The 17,614-nt window shown below is 37.8% G+C and overlaps 1 long non-coding RNA gene across 1 annotated transcript in view; it reads right to left on the bottom strand.

Annotated features, from left to right (window-relative positions):
- Positions 1-15,024: 15,024 nt before the first annotated feature.
- The window catches only part of LOC101704149 (uncharacterized), a 70,967-nt gene continuing 68,377 nt past the window's right edge, over positions 15,025-17,614 (bottom strand). Inside the window, exon 5 of the long non-coding RNA XR_015443028.1 lies at positions 15,025-15,038. This is a non-coding gene — a long non-coding RNA (uncharacterized LOC101704149). The remainder of the gene's footprint in view (positions 15,039-17,614) is intronic.

Here is a 17,614-nt window from a genome sequence, read left to right as displayed (position 1 = left end):
GCAGGAAGCTGCCCCCAGAAGGAAATATAAGAAAAACTTCCAGCTTCTAAACTAACAACTTTATACCTAACAGCTGTTACCAAATTTAGGTAACAATAGCAAGCATGTCTTACTAGAGATGGGCACTCCTGTGCCCATCATTCCAGTCTCAAGCCCCTTTCTTGGGGAGGTCAGGATGGCCCACAGAGGCAAAACTAGTAGATGGGGAAGCTGGGGCTTCTTCCATAACCAGGACAGCCAAGGGAAAGGAAGACCCTAGGGTTGGAATAGACTCATTTAAAGCAACATAACCGATTTTGTGGTGGGACCCTCAGATACTGCCAGCTGTTCCCTCAGGACTATAAATGTGCCCCAAAGTTCTCATGTGTGTGAAAGGTGATTGGATCATGGGGGTGCTATATTCATCAGTGGATTTATCCATTGCTGATTCATAGCTAACTGTGCTGATTTGTCTATTCTTGTCTTGGACTCCTCCCTTCTCTCTTGGCTTCCTGCTGCCATGGGGTGAGCACCTTTTTCTCTAATATGTCCGTCTGCTATCTTGTTTCCATCTTGGAACCAGACAACCATGGAGTGAACTGGTGAGACAAAATAAACCTCTCCTCCATTCAGGTGTGAGTGTTGGGTATTTTGTCCCAGTGACAGGAAAGTGACTAAGAGACTTGGTTGATGCTGGCATATGCAAAGCCTCTTCCCTCCACCTAAATCATCACAACCCTTAGGGGTACTCTCGGCTCCTAGGTTTCCTGGGGGATGGGCTGAGGCCTTTGTTGAAACTGCATTGAATTGAAATTCTTCTTCTTCTCCCCTGCCCCACCTCTTCTCCCTTCTCTCCCCCGCCCCATGGAATTAATCCTGAAAGCACTTAAGATTTACTTCCTGAAAACTAGTACCTTGGAGTTTTCTTATGATAGAATCTAACCTATATGTGCTAGTATGTTTAGGCCATTACAGAGATTAGAAACTCTGTGAGTATTTAAACCTAGCCAATTTTGACCCAACTTCTCTTTTTGTAACCCAGAAACTTTTCACATCATAACCTAAACTTTTCACATCATAACCTCGCTTTCCCTACATTCATGCAGTGAGATACAGAGCAGGAGATCATCAGGTGAGGAAGGACAGAGATTGTTAACTGAGGATGCCCTAAGGATTAAGGCCACTTCAGTGGCTCAATCCCACCTTGCTACAAGGAAAGGCTTTGGATACAGGTTGTTCCTTGATGGCATTATGTCTGCTGGCTACAGAGGCACCAGCCATCTTTTTATCTTGACTTTCCTTTTTTATTGACTTTTTAAATTTTTCATTTTGTATTTAGTATCAACTGATTGGGGGAAAAAAAGAAACTTATATGTCATTATCTTTCAAGAACAAAGTAAGAGGGGTGACATCAGCAGGGAGGCAGAATATGAGTTTTTCAGCTCCAGACCCTGCACAAAACCCACTCAGCGGAGACCAGAGACAAGAACATTCCTGTGAATATCTCAGAGCAAGGTCAAGACACCTGCCAGGGCCACAAAACTAAACACAGCTCCACTAAGGTGAGGTAAGAGAAATGGTTTTACCCTTGGGTGCCATCTCTCTTCCAACCCAGCACAGTATCACACCAAGTTCCTCAGGGCCTATGGTTTCTACAATGAAAAAAAGAGAGCTGGAGATGAGCATTCAGGTTTGCCAGCACTCTGAAATACTTTGCAAGGGGCTCCCTGATGTCTCTTCCTTTGAAGAAAACTAGGGCCACTGCCAGGGCTACATCATCTGGGGTCAGTTAGAAACAAAGAAAAGGTGAATCTTGGTGTCTCTGCCTTCTGGCTAATGGAAGCTTCCAAGCAGAAAGACTTTTCAACACCATCATTTTACAGGAAGCATGATCAACAGGTAAGCTGGCTTCAAATTCCTGGCCAGCTTCCCACCCAGCCCAGTGCTCTGCTGATGGCTTCCCCACACTGGCAGATAAGGACACATCAGGCACATTTGTGGAGGGGAGCACCTGGACCTGCCTAATACCACCCAAGCTCAGACATCTGCATAAGCCTTCCTGAAGCTCAGAAACAACTCCACTTCCACAAATATCTCAGAAGGGGCATGTCTAGCCTTGCTAAACCTGAGTGATTGAGCTGCTGACCTCACCCAGCCACAGTGCTCCACACAAACTTTCTCCAGGTTAAAAGGCAGGTCTGGAGATACTATTAGTAAGTGCACGCAGGCCCTAGCTAGAGGCCCACCTGGATACCATCAGTAAAAGTGCACAGACACCAGACAGAGGAGGCCCATTGGGACAGCAGCATAGTGCAGGGATCCAGAAGGCCATCATTCTGAGCCCAGGAATTGGCACAGTGGTGAGCAGAGAAGAGAAGGCCTCTACAAGGCTTGGTGAGAATTGAAGCCCACTAGGAGCGCAAAGAGCCACCTCAATAAAGGTGCAACAGACTGCAGTGGTTGGTGAGCTGCTGGGGTCAACATCTTCCACTGGAACCAGACTTGTTGTGGGGGAAGGATGGCTCCAACCTGCAGTAGAACTTTGCAGAGTTCCAACCCAAAGAAGGTCAGGGAGCTCAATTCCAGCCTCACAGCCAGAAACCAGCCTGAACTTCAGTGGACTACAGATGGCTCTCTGAGATCAGTCGACACAGATCTGTACTTGACCCACACTGTCTGCCAAGGACAACAGAGACAGACCTTGAAGGGGACATTTTTTTCTTCTTTTCTCCTTCTTCATTCCTCATTTTTCTTTTTCCTGATTTTGTCCTATTTTTCTTGACTGTTCTTATATTTATAGGAGTGAGAATATAGTTTATGGTTTTTCTGTTGCTGTCAGTTTGTTCTGTTCTTGTTTTTGTTCCTTTCTCCTCTCTTTTCCTTCTGTCTTCACCACTTTCCCAAAGTTCATATGATCTTCCTGAGTCCTCTAACCTTACTTCTAAACTTTCCCCCTCCTTCTATTTCTCTACCCCACCCCCATCCACACACACACACACACACACACACACACACACACACACTTCCTTCTAAATCTCCCCAGAGGGCAAATTCACTATATTGAAGGGCTTGTTTACAGTGAATATATTTCTGGTTGGTTCAAGACTTTAATATATAACTACAAGTCTGGGTCATGTTGTCAAAGGTGGTAGATTAATAGTTAAAACAGTTTGTCATTTTCTAGACTGTGTTTAATGCTTTCATTGATGCTGATTGCATTACTTTGGCCATGGTGATGTGACCATTCTAGTCAGGTGTGTTTCCTGGTATAACAAGACTGATCACATAAGGGCAATTACAGACTCAAGGCCCAGAAGCCAACTAAACCTGGAAGACAATCCAAGAAGTAGCTATTCCCTAAGAGTTCTAAATACTAGCAATAAAGATATTCACAATAGGCATTTTACAAGCAGAAACCCAGGAATTAAACCAAAAACATCAATAACAACAATAACAAAAAATAGAAATGGAAAGACACCTAAACAAGACTCAAAATGAGACTTTCAGATCACCAAAGATAGCTCCATGAGGCAACAAGCCAGGACAATCTGAAACCCAACTACCTAGACTCCCTGAACTGTCAATGAAAGAGGATCTGGAAAAAATAAAAACAGAAATAATTCTCAGATAACAACAGTGATGGTGTCCATACTGAGAGATATGATTAAAGACTCTAGAGCAAACACAGATTAAAAAAAAAAAATAGAAGTGCTGAGGAACATGATGAAATCCCAGCATAGGAAAGAAATGGAATTTATAAAACAGATTCAAACAGATATACAGATTAAAAACTGCATTGAAAGTTTATGTAGCAGAATGAGCCAATGTGAGGTGAGAATATCAGGTATAGAACACAGGATTGCTTGCAATCAGTGACCAGGAAAAGAAAGATTTCTTAAAAATAGCAAGGGCCAGGCCAGGGATTTAGCTCAGTGGTCCCGCTGCCTGCCTCACAAGCACAAGGACCTGAGTTTAATCCCCAGTACCAAAAAAAAAAAAAAAAAAAAAATAGCAAGAGACTATGAGAAATCAATCCAGCAACTGCTACATTATGCAAAGAAGAATAACATAAGACTGATTGGAGTCCATGAAGAAACAGGAGATAGTGCAAACATAAAAAACTGTTCACAGAAGTAGTGGCAGAAAACTTCCCAAGCAGGGGAAAAGAATTTGACACACAAATAAGTGAGGCATATATGACTCCAATTAGCCATGATCAAAAAAGAAAAAAATCTACTCAGAGGCAAATAATAGTCAAGATTCCAGAAACCCAACAGAAGAACAAAATATTATAAGCAGTTTGAGAAAAGAAACAAATCACGTACAAAAGAAAGCCCATCACAGTCATGGCAGACTTCTCAACACAAACCCTTAAGTCAAGAAAAGCCTGGAGTGAAGTATTTCAAACCTTAAAAGAAAACAATATCCAACCCAGGTTGATGTATCTTTCAAAATTGATGGAAAAATGAGATACTTTCATGACAAAGAACACCTAAGGAACTTCATGAAGACCAAACCAGCACTCCAAAAAATTTTAAACAATATTCTAGGAAAAGACAATGAGGGTCACAACCCTACAAAGCCCAACAGGATGAACCCATTAGGCAAGACAAGAAATTAAATGCAAAAGTGGAGAATCCAGCAACAGGAAAAGGTCATGGCAAGGATAAGTCAATGCATATCAGTTATAACCATCAATATTAATGGTCTCAATTCACCAATCAAAAGAAATAGGCTGGCAGAATTGCTCAAGAAGCAAGATTCAACAATATGCTGCATACAAGAGACACACTTAATTCAAAAAGAAATTCATAGACTGAAAGTTAAAGGATGGAAAACAATACTCCATACAACAGAAACCGCCCCCCCCCAAAAAGCAGAAGTAGCTATCCTACTTCCAGATAAAATGGATTTCAAACCAACACTAATTCAGAGAGACAAAGAAGGCCACTACATCCTTATAAAGGGAACAATCCAAGAGGAAGAGATGACAATCATAAATATATATGCACCAAATGCTAGTGCACCCAACTACATAAAACAATTATTAATAGACATGAAAAATCAAATAAATATTAATACAATAGTAGTGGGGTACCACAATACACCACTGTCACAAATAGACAGATGAACTAGACAAAAAATAAACAACAAAATACAGCTCAACCAAACTCTTGAACAAATAGACTTAACAGATATTAACAGTGTTCTACCCCACAAAATCAGAATGCACAATTTTTTCATTGCACACAGGTCATTAACCAAAATAGAGCACATACTTGCTCATAGAACATGTTTAAGTAAATACAAAGGAACTGAAGTTATCCCCTGTATATTATTAGACATAGAGTGATGAAATTGCAGATCAATAGCAAAAGAAATGAGAAAAATTTTATAAACACATGGAAATTGAACAACACACTTCTGAATAACCAATGGGTCACAGACAAAGAAGAAATCAGACAGTTTCTACAATTAAATGACAATGCCAATACAACATATCAGAATTTATGAGACACAATGAAAGCAGTCTTGGGAGGGAAATTTATACCAGTGAATACTCATGTTAGCAAAACAGAGTGAGCTCAAATAAACAACCTAATGCTGAACCTCAAGCTTCTAGAAAAAGAAAGGCAAGACAAACTCAAAGCGCATACAAGGCAGGAAATTATAAAGATCAGAGCAGAAATCTATGCAATGGAGACTAAGATAATGATACAAAAATCAATAAATCAAAGAATTGCTTCTTCAAAGGAATAAACAATACTGACAAACCCTTGGCCAAACTTATTTAAAAGAGAAAAGAAAGGCTCAAATCCATGCAATTAAGAACAAAAAGGGTGAAATTACAAGAAACCCAGCAGAAATCCAGAGGATCGTCAATACTTACTTTGAGAATCTATATACCATTGCTTCTCAGCCTTTTGGCTAAGATCAGGTAAGAACCTATATACCAATAAGATGTAAAACACAGAGGAAATGGACAGATTTCTAGATACATATGAATTACCAAAGTGAATGAAAAAGACCTAAAAATTGTATACAACCTAATATCAATCAACAAAATTGAAAACATAATTAAAAACTTACCAACAAAGAAAAGCCAGGGTCCTGATGGTTTTACTGCTGAATTCTACAAGACATTTAAAGAACTATTGCCACTACTGTTTAAACTCTTCAATGGAAGTAAAAGGGAAGCAATACTCACAAATTCATTTCTGGAAGTAAGCATCATCTTTATCCCAAAAGCAGAGAAAGACCCAACTGAAATAGAGAACTATAGGCCAATCTCCCTAATGAACATAGATGCAAAAATCCTCAATAAGATACTGGCAAACAGAATGCTGAATATCATCAAGAAGATCATGCACCCTGACTAAGTGGAATTCATCCCAGGGATGCAGGGATGGTTCAACATATCCAAATCGATAAATGTGATACACTATGTTAACAGAGCCAAGGACAAAAACCATATGATCATCTAAATAGATACAGAAAAAGCATTAGACAAAATCCAACACGCATTCATGATAAAAACTCTACAGGAAATTGGAATAGACGGTCTCTACCTCAACCTGATAAAAGCCATCTATGAAAAACCAACACCCAACATCACACTAAATAGTCAAAAACAGAATTCTTTACACTAAAATGAGGAACAAGACAAGGATATCTACCATCACCACTCCTCTTCAATATAGTTTTGGAAATATTAGCCACAGCAATCAGACAAGAGAAAGAAATAAAAGGAATAAAGATAGGAAATGAAGAACTTAAATTGTCATTATTTGCAGATAAGATGATACTCTATATAGAAGACCCCAAGAACTCCACCAAGTCTTCTAGACTTAATAACCAAATTCAGTTGCATAGCTGGATACAAAGTCAACACACAAAAATCAATAGCCTTTCTGAACATAAACAACAGACTCACTGAGAGAAGAATTAGAGAAACAACTCCTTTCACGATAGCATCCAAACAGATGAAATACCTATGAATCAATTTAACAAAAAACAAACAACCTCTAGTCTGAAAACTACAGCACTCTGAAAAAACAGATTGAAGAGGATATCAGAAAATGGAAAGACATCCCTTGCTCCTGGTTAGGAAGAATCGATATAATGAAAATGGCCATATTTCCAAAACTATATAGATTCAATGCAATACCAATTGAAATTCCAAAGGCATATTTCACAGAACTTGAGAAAACAATCCAAAAATTCATTTGGAACAAGAAGAGACCTAGAATAGCAAAAGCAATTCTAGGCAACAAAGGCAAGGTAGGGGGTAACACAATCTCCAATTTGAAACTATACTACAATAGTAGTATAGTACAATGCTGTGATAAAAACAGCATGGTACTGGCAAAGAAACAGACCTGAAGATCAGTGGAATAGATTGGAAGATGCATAAACAACTCCAGACATATTCAGCCACCTCATCTTTGACAAAGGAGCCAAACACCCTCACTGGAGAAAAGATTGCCTCTATATTAAATGGTGCTAGAAAAATTGGGTTTCAACTTGAGAAAGATTAAAACTAGACCTATATCTCTTACCATGCACTAAACTAAAATTATAATGGATTAAAGATCTAAATATTAAAACAGAAACACTAAACCGGCTCAAAGAGAGGTTAGGTAGAATTCTTGAAGACATTGGTGTAGGAAAAAATTTCATGAACAAAATCTCAGTCACATTTGAATTAGCACAAAGAATCAATAGCTGGGATCTCATCTTATTAAAAAGCTTCTGCATAGCAAAAGAAACCACAAGTGACAACCAATAATATGGGAAAAAATGTTTACCAGCTGTTCCTCAGACAAAGGACTACTATCTAGAATATATAGAGAACTTTAAAAAAAAATCACCCCTCCCAAATTTACAGACCCAATCCAAAAATGGGCGCCTGAAATGAACAGACATTTCTCAGACAAAGAAGTAGAAACAGCCAATAAACATGAAAAAATTTCAACATTATTGGTCATTGGAGAAATGCAGATGAAAACAACGCTGAGATTCCACCTCACTCCAGAAAGAATGGCTGCTACCAAGAAATCAACCAATAACAAATGCCGGTGGGGTTGTGGGGAAAAGGGAACCCTTCTCCACTGTTGGTGGGAATGTAGACTGGTGCAACCACTGTGAAAATCAGTATGCAGATACCTCAAAAAATGAGGATTAGCAGTCACATTTGACCCAGTGGTGCTGGGTATCTTCCCAAAAGAATTAAAAGAATCATACCACAGCAATATATGTGCACCTGTGTTTATAGTGGCAATTTGTAATAGCTAAAACTTGGAAACAGACCAATTGCCTATCAACTGGTAACTGGATAAAGAAGATGTGGGTCTTTTTTAATAAAATGGAATACTTACTACTCAGCCATAAAGAATGAGAAACTAAAGACATTTATCACTAAATGGATGCACATTGAGGCCATACTCTTAAGTGAAATAAATAGGACACATATGTGTAAATACCAAATAGTTTCTCTGGTGTGAGAATCTAAAAGTGTAAGTAAGGATCAAAATGTATAATTGATAATGTGAAATAGGAAGCAAAGGTCTAAAGGGGTAGGGCAAGTGGGAAGTGTAGGAGAAAGGAAAAAAGAAAAAGGAAAAAAATGGAAACAAAGTCTTTGTAAAGAGGGAGGGGTGGAGGGTTGGAAAGGAGGGCAGAGGAACGGGGAAAAATAAGTATCAAGTTACATCATGTAAAGGTACAAATTCCCAATGATGAATATCATCATATTGTATACCTAAAATGTACCAATAAACTCAATGAATTAAAACAAGCCAGGTTGTGTCCATGAATATCTGCAGAGGAGAAATCTGCCCCTCCTAACCACGGTGGTTGAGAAGTGATGTCACCCAGCATTGGACTCCAGTCTGAGGTTCTGCTTGGGCCCAGGAGGCAAGTCTGAGGCTATGAATATCTGTGCAGCACACCCTGGCCCTGGCCCTTCTGAGTGACCCACAAGCAACTCTAACAGTCTTTTCCTGACTCAGAAATCAGCCTGTGATGCTGCCCAAATAGATTCCCAGCAGAAGTACCATCCATCTGTAGAATATAACCTGCAGTCCTCATCAATCCAGAAGGGTAACAGAGCCCAGCTAGCAGCTCCACCTGACTGCTGGGTCCAGCCAAGAATCTCAGCACACCGAGCTGCATGCTCATCAGACCTCAGAACATAGGTAGCAGCTCAACCGAAAAAGAGATTCTGACCAAAAGGGGGTTGTGTGTGAGATATCCTAGACCAGTGGTGCTGAACCCACAACATGTGTGCCACAGCACACTGTCTCTCTCACTGAAAGCTCTAAAAGGTTCACCATCACTGGCCTAGAGAGGCATAAAATCGAAATCGTTAATACATATACATCTGACATTGGAATGAAAACATATATATTTATATGCATATAAAATAAGCCAATCATATATATATATATATATATATATATATATAAATGATCTAAAGTGAGAGACTGCAACATGGTAATACTAGAGACTTAAATGCCCCACTTTTAACAATGGAGAGATCATCTAGAGAGAAAATCAATATGATGACATTAAACTGAAAGTACACTTTGGAGAAAATGGACCTAACAAATATACACACAACATTATATTGAACAACGTAATAAACACTCTTCTCAATTACACAGAAAATTCTGCAGCATAGAGCATACACTAAATCGCAAAACAAGTCTTAAATATAAGAGGATTGCACATTTTTTCCAATTATAATAGCATGAAACTAGAAATGAGTAACAGAAATTTCTGGAAATGCACAAATATGTGGAAATTCAACAACATGAATAATCAATAGCACAGCCAAAATTTGAATTTCTTTTTAATTTCCTGTTTTATTATCAGAACCTAAGAGTTCTTGGTACCTGTTTGGAATTCAATAAATATTAGTGCATGACTAAATGGATGGATAGGCAAATAACATGCTGGCTCCTCACCAATGCCACCACAATGCATATATATAATCTGGCTTGGGTTTCCCATGTTTATGATCAGGTTATATTTTGTGCTGGAAAGGCAACTACTAGTCCCAATTTAAAGACAACCATATATTAAAATGTTAGGGAAAAGTTTTAGATAACTTAATAGATTGAATATTAAGGTAGTTGTAGAAGCAAAATAAATGATGAGTTCTTTTAAGATTTGCTTTTCTCATAACTCCTTGTTTTGGGGGGGCGGTTTGGGGGTTTTTTTCCCCATTAACTTTATTGGTACATTTTAGGTATAAAATACAGTTACATTCATCATTGGGATCTTTTACCATTACATGAGTCTCTTGATTATAATTTCTTTCCCCCTTCTCTTGCCCTCTCTTCACCCCCTCCACCCTTCCCTATTTGCAAAGACCTTGTTTCCATTTTTTTCCTCTTCTCATATATTTCCCTTTCCCTTTTTTCCCTTCCCCTATTCCTCCCAATTCCCCTGCTCTTTTAGACCTTTTCTTCCTGTTACACAATATCAGTTATACATTTTTTAAAATTACAATATTAAGATCTAGGAGACATTACCATAGATTTTACAGAATTTAAAAGGATATAGAAAGCATATTACAAAAATCTTTTTTGAAATAAATTTGACAACTTCTAAGAAGTACCTTGGAAGACAAATTAATGAAACTAACTCTGGAGGAAATATAAAATTTGAATAGCACCTATTAAAGAAAGTATATTCCTAGCTTGAAAACCTACCTATATGACAACAGCAGGCTCATAAACATTTTAACTGATAAATTATATCAAACAATTAAAGCAGAAAAAAGAAGGAACACTTTTCCCCTCATTTTAGGAACTCAACATTGTGCTAATCCTAAAACTGGATAAAGATAATAGAGAAAAGAGTATGAACATAGATAGAAGTTTGTTTAACAAAACAAACTATTGGAAGTCAGATCTGGCAGGATGTAGAAAGTGGTTTTGTTATAGGGATGGCAGTGTTGGTTCATCATTGGAAGATCCACCCCCAAAAGTCATCATTTTAACAGAGGAAAGGAAAAAGCCATATGGTCCTGTCACTAGTTGGAGAAAAAGTATTGAACTAAATTCTACAGCTGTTCATGGTAAAACCTATCAGGAGACTAGGAGTAGAACAGAAACTTCTCAACAGATTAAAGACATGTACTCCATACTTCCAGCGAGAATGCCTTCTATGAATGGAGAAGATACAATGCTTTCTCCTTAAGGTGGGGAACAAGGGCATATATGCTTACTCTTTATCTGTCCATTAAACTTTGAAACCTAGTCCCCACCAAAATAGTCTGGCAATAAAATGACACAACTAGGATAGGATTGGCACGGCAGAAGCATAACTCCTTGTTTAAGGTGACCGTTATCTGACTCTTTAACCAGTAACTTCATTAACATAACAAAGTTGCAATGCCAGGGTGAATTTACAATGTATAAGTGCCTATCTTGTGTTTGTGACTTGTAAATAGGAACTGGAATTGTATTTACACATCAAAGACCACCAGGGATGAGATAATGGCTAAAAAGGATATGAAAAGGGAAATGCTGAACAAAGCGGGCATGGGTAGTAACCAAACCTGTTTCTGGTGTTCCCGCCCACTCGCAAGAAGAAATTTTATTATTTTATCCGAATTCTGTGTCTCCATGTATTTCTTTCCAAGATTACTGGAACGAAAATAGTTATGTTCAATTACTTAAGGCAGTACCAGGCAGAAGAGGGCAAGAAAAATTATTTGATGTTGTTTCTGACAGAACTTGAACAGATTTGGGCTGAAGTAGCAAGGCGATCATTTCTACTTTATTATAAAGAATAATGATTTAATTAATAGAGCTAACAGTAAAATGAACTCTTTTATGATGCAGCAATTTCTCTCTCACTACATTTCAAACAGCAGAAAGTAATTGATTCTTTGTCAGGGTTGTTACAGGGGATCTCCACTCTAGACGTTCTAGAAATTAAATTAACTCTCCAATGGTATGTTAGTTCCATGACACTGGCTTCAAGAGTTATGCAATCAAAGTCCCTTTTTTATGTTGAGTGTGTAGGAGAGACAATGGAGTTAAAGGAGGCTGAGGGAATCAATCATTCTACCCCATCACATCAGCCATCTTTTTTCTCACATAGTGTGGTCCCATGGAAGTGTCTGGAAGACAATATGTTCCCACCATAAATGGTAGCAGACATCCCTGCCCAGTACTAGTGGGCTATGAGTGGCACCTACTTCTTGTTTTCCATAATTCGGCTATGTTGTTTGATATCAGGAGTCAAACCAAAGCTCTACATGACTCAAATAACCATGTCAGATGGCAGGCAGGGCGAGTATAGCTTCTTCCTCAATGGCTGCCATGGAAACCTAGACCCTGCTCTGTGAAGTGGCAGGTCTCTGCTGAATTACGTGCAGCTGAGGTCAGCGTGACCCCAATTAAAATCATTTCCCCTGAATTATGGCTTCTCACTGACCCTTGCTAATTACACCCAGTGCTGGTACTGGTTTTATCCAACCAAGGTAAACAATGCTTGCTCCTTAACAGCCCTGCCTGGTGCCATCATCCCAGGTGTTCCACAGTATTTCACTAGATGCCTTCAAAGCATACCCAACTCCCTATCCCTTCCCACGATTGTATTCAATAAATACTGGATGCTCTTGAGGGTCTTTGTCTTTGCTGCCATCAGCAGTACTGACCAGGACCCAAGACTCAGCTTCTCCAGTCTAAGTCTCGTTTCTGTCTGTTCATGAATTCACCTTGTGCTGTAGTGGCTCACAGGTCAGGACCCATGGCAGAGGTCCTGGTAACATCCCTTTCCCCATTCACTATAATAAATCTCTCATTTTCCTTAATAATCAAGTGCAAATTTTTCAGCCATTTGATACATCACTTTCAACTTTCTATTTTAATCTGGCTTTGTGTGCTGGTGAGTATGTGTATGTGTGTGGTGTCCCCCACATGCTAGGTAAGTGCTCTACCACTGAGCTACATCCCCAGCCCTTCCAATTCTCACACCTTTTTAATTCCAAAGGACTTTTACAGACCTTGATTACATTCTTCTAGCTTCTTTATTTCATGCTTAAGTATCCCATGTTTTGTCATCTCTCTTCCTGTACAAGGTTCTTGTGTACTGACTATTGACTGTGCTGTCATTAAAGATTCCTTCAGATCTCTCCCACCTTTCCTGAGGGAAGACCATGAGTAGAACATCATGTAGCATTCAGTGGAGAAGGAATGTTCCAGGAATGAAAGAGGAAAGCAACAAAAAGCCAAACAAGCATTGGCTTCCTACCCTAATAGAGGTAGCATAAGGCACAAATAAATTTGACACATTAAAAGTAGACCTACAGGTTATCTGAGATGGGATTTTAAAGCTATAAAAGAACTGGTTTGACTTCTTGTACAGTTTACAGAGCAACCAAACTAGACCCAAAGTAGTTCAGGTTTAGCTAATTAGCATAATTAAAATCTCAGGATCATTAGAAGAGAAAATTGGAGGAAAGATTGTAGTAAGGGAATTTGATGTTGTTTTAGCCAAAAAGAAGAATAAATTCTTGCATTGAGGAAAAAATAAATGACAGTCCTTAATCTTCACCCTGTGTTTACCAAGTTTTAAAACATAGGGCAGTGGGTTATTTGGAATAACTATGTGTAGTTACTGCCACCTTGTGGCCATATTTAAGACATACAATTTCTAACCAGAAAGCTGGGGAAAACAAAATGTGGAGCACATTCATTTCTTTAGAGCATCTTAGATATGGACTAAGGTTTATATCTCTATGCAACTTATGTGTGCTTGTGTTACCACTTAAATGGTTTCACTTAGCTTTCCTAGAAATCACATATGAAAAGCCATGACATTCACACTGTAAGCACACACAAATGCTATAAAACCTGATACAATTTTACTGTTAGAGTTTTACTTTGAATCTAAAAGTTACTCCATTTGTAGTCTCTCATTTTAGGGAGTCATTGGGTGAGATTGCTTGAGTTGGCTTCTTTTAGTCTTTCTGACATAAACCTATGATACAATAATTGTTCTTAGGGAGCAATCAGGAAATTAAAATGTAGGTATTTCATGGAGATGGGTTTGTGATTTACTGAGTAACATAAAAATGGTATTTGTGTCCTGGGAAGTTTATATCATCATCTACATTGGAGACAAAGACAAAGAGAGGGAATCCTTGAACTAGGAGAAGGCATCCCTGCAGGGAGGGAGACCTTTTGCAGATGGGAAAGTGGATTTAGGGATGGTAGCAGAGGGAAGGGCAGGAAGGGGGAAAAAAAATAAAAGAACGAAGATGTAATACATGTATTACCAACTCCTCACATGATCAATGTTTTCATTATGTATCATAAACATATACTAAAAAAAAATAAAAGAAGGCAGGCACAGGAGAGAAGTACAGTCTGAAAGAAGGGGGAAAGTGCCCGATGCCCTAGTTTATAGCCGCTCAGGGCTGCAGTTTCTCCATATCATGTCTGAGCCTCTGTAAAGTATGCGAGCGTTCCTGAGCTTTGAGCATGAACACTGACATCCTGTGTCCAATGCAGGTGGTTGGAGGCAAATATGGTCAAAATGAAGAGAGAATGAAATGCTAGGTTGTAGCATGAAGGTTGGAACAAGAGATGACAAACGAAGGCTGGGATGGTTCTGTGCAACTTGTAACAAACACCAAGTGATGCTCAGGGAAAGGGGGCAAAGGGCCAGGTGAACCAAGTTAGCAAACAAATCCCAACCAAGGGCACTGTGAATTTTGTCCCTCTGATGTCAGGAAAGTTGGGTGACTCTCACATTACCTTTCTTTTTCTCGTCGTCAAGACATTTTACTAGGGAATTACAGTTCATCTTTTTGAGAATTGTAATGGTCTCCCTCACCACAGGTGTCACAGCAGCATTGACAATCATCAGCTGAGATACCTCTGTCCTGTCTGCAGCCTCTAGTTGGCCTTTGGAAATCTTGTACTTTTCTGGAACACAGAACTTGAACTTCAGTTCTTCATCAGTGATGTTTTCTGGGGCCTCTCCTAGCAGAATTTTCTTATATTCATTCTCCATCTTACAGCTTTGGGATCAGCCTATAAGAAATCCAAAACATACAAGATTGCACCGCCTAAGTTATTCCACATTTTAAATGAACAAGGTAAGTGGTTAATGTCTTTTTAAAAAGAAAATAAAATGTTGATAGTACAGTAAAGGAGATTTTGTGTGAAACATGAGTAAAAACTTCCTAAACAACTGGGGAAAGACATCTTTAGCATCACTGGATGCCTCCTAAATGTTTAGAGAACAGGTCCATTTCCTGTTACTTTAGAGCAAATTTACTGAGGCATACACATATAACAAAGTGCATATACCATTGGCATAAAATTTGAAAATTTTCACCTATATATTCAGTAGATGAAATCCATTTTGTCATTTTATTCTTTCATGGGTAATGTTTTTGGTGTCATATCTATTTTCCAAACTCAAGATCAGAAAATTTTCTCCTATGTTTTCTCTGGAAATGTTATAGTTTGGGCTCTTTACATTTATATCTATGATCTACTCGAGTCATTTTATAGATGGGGTGAAATATGATATAAAGTTCATTTTTTATGGGTATAAATTTTTTATAATTGTATATTATAAAGACTATCTTTTCTCCACTTATTTGGCTTTTCATTTCTGTCATAAATTGGTTGTCTGTATATGGGCTGGACCATTTCTGGATTCTTTCCTCTGTTCCATTTCTATTTTACATCAAAACTACACATTAGTAATATGCCCATGTATGGTATCCAAATATATACAAAAATATTAGAAGTAATAACACCGAAATATTTCTAAATATAAAGTTAATACATGAATATCACATTCCTTTATTTTAGCAATACTCAAAGAGAAGAAAAATTGTATATATGTGTACAATTTCCAATAAAACAAAAATTACAAATACTTAGAACATCTCATAAAGGATATGTAACAGCTTTAAAGAGAACATTATAGAACTTTATTGAAAGTTTTAATTAAATATCTCTAATTATTTTGGGATATATGTGATATTTTGAATGAGAAGATTAAAGTGTTAATGTTGACTTTGTCAAATTAACCTACAAACTCCATGCAGAACTGCAAAGGGCTCTCATGAAAATTATCAAGATGCACCTAAAATCTACATGAAAGGGAGAAGACAAAAATATACAAAACTAGTTTAAAATGTTTATTAGGAAGCACTATTCTTGTAGGGATCAAGATTTAATTATAAATATGTAATTATTAAAGCAATATCATAGTGGCACAGAAAAAAATCAACTAATACTAGACCATGGAAATAGAACCACATCTAAACAAAAACATGGTTTATAACCAAAGTGACACTGAAAATATCATAAGGAAAGAATGACAGGCTATAAAAAGTGTTCAGACAAATATATAAGAAATAATAATACTGGATCTTTGTCTCCCATAGCACACAAAATATATATCTAGCTAGATTAAATACCTAAATAGGAATAGTAATGCTGCTGGAGAAAACAGACTATCTCACAATGAAGAAAAGGAGTCATAAATAACACACGGAAAGGAGAACTCTGTCAAATTTGAGTGTGTGCACATTCTTAACTTCTTTGTAGGAAACACACACACATACACACACAAAGTCAACAAAGTGAAAATATAAGGCAAAGAGTAGGAAGATACTTCTTCAATGTATATACCTAATAAAAAAACTTGCCTTCAAAATACATGGAAAAACACTCATCGATAAAAAATATGAACAAATTATCTAAAAAGTGGCCAAAAGATATGAGTACACAATCTACTTGAATGCCCAAGAAACATTAAAAATAATGTCTGACATTACTAGTAATTAGTGACTTCTAGAGTAGCAATATTTGAGGTGGAAGAAATAAGCCAAAGAAAGAGAGGTGATTTATGAGGGAAAATAATGGATTGCAAATTTCAGAAGAGCCAGAGGAACCCATCAAGTAGAGTAAATGTTAATACTGTAAACACTAAATTACTGTGGTTAACATGGCCTGTTTTATTTTTCCTATAGGCTGGTGGCTGGTATGGACTGGAGAAACTCAACTTACATCTTTGGAGCTCATAAGTGAAAACCAAAACTAATAGCACCATTTTCAAAATAAGGAATATACCTAAATACTGAATGATATATCTGCCCAAATGTCCCAGTCCTACAGATGAAAGCCCTGCAGAAACTAATTTGGTTGAGTACCACAATATGATAGAGTCAACTCAGTATGCTTCCCACTTGTCTATATAAAACTAATCTTCCTATAACATTCTTATATAATCACATAATCTCATTTTAATCATTCTGTGTATATGAGGAAATTAAGACAGCTATTTCTCTGAAATTTTGTTTTTGTCTCATTAATGTAAAACTTAAAATTTACTCCATAACATCTGTTAAACTAAAGTGTTTTAAAGTATTTGCCAGGCTGGGGATAGCTCAGTAGTAGAGGGCTTACCTGGCATGCTCAAAGACTTGAGTTCAACCACCAACAAAAAATAAAATATAAAAAACAGTAAGCATGTGTTACAGGGCAAAATTTAATGCATTCAGAACTATTCGGTGGCTTCATAATCCCAAAAGTACACACTGTAGTTTGAGAAGCATGGCACAGTACCACACATTACAGCCTATCAC

This window comes from Heterocephalus glaber, unplaced genomic scaffold (assembly GCF_053883595.1).
Source record: "Heterocephalus glaber isolate CG9 unplaced genomic scaffold, H.glaber_assembly_v1.0 deba00001561, whole genome shotgun sequence".
Classification (NCBI taxonomy): Eukaryota; Metazoa; Chordata; class Mammalia; order Rodentia; family Bathyergidae; genus Heterocephalus; species Heterocephalus glaber.
Note: the sequence above shows the minus strand (reverse complement) of the source record. Positions and strands in the feature narration are given on the sequence as shown.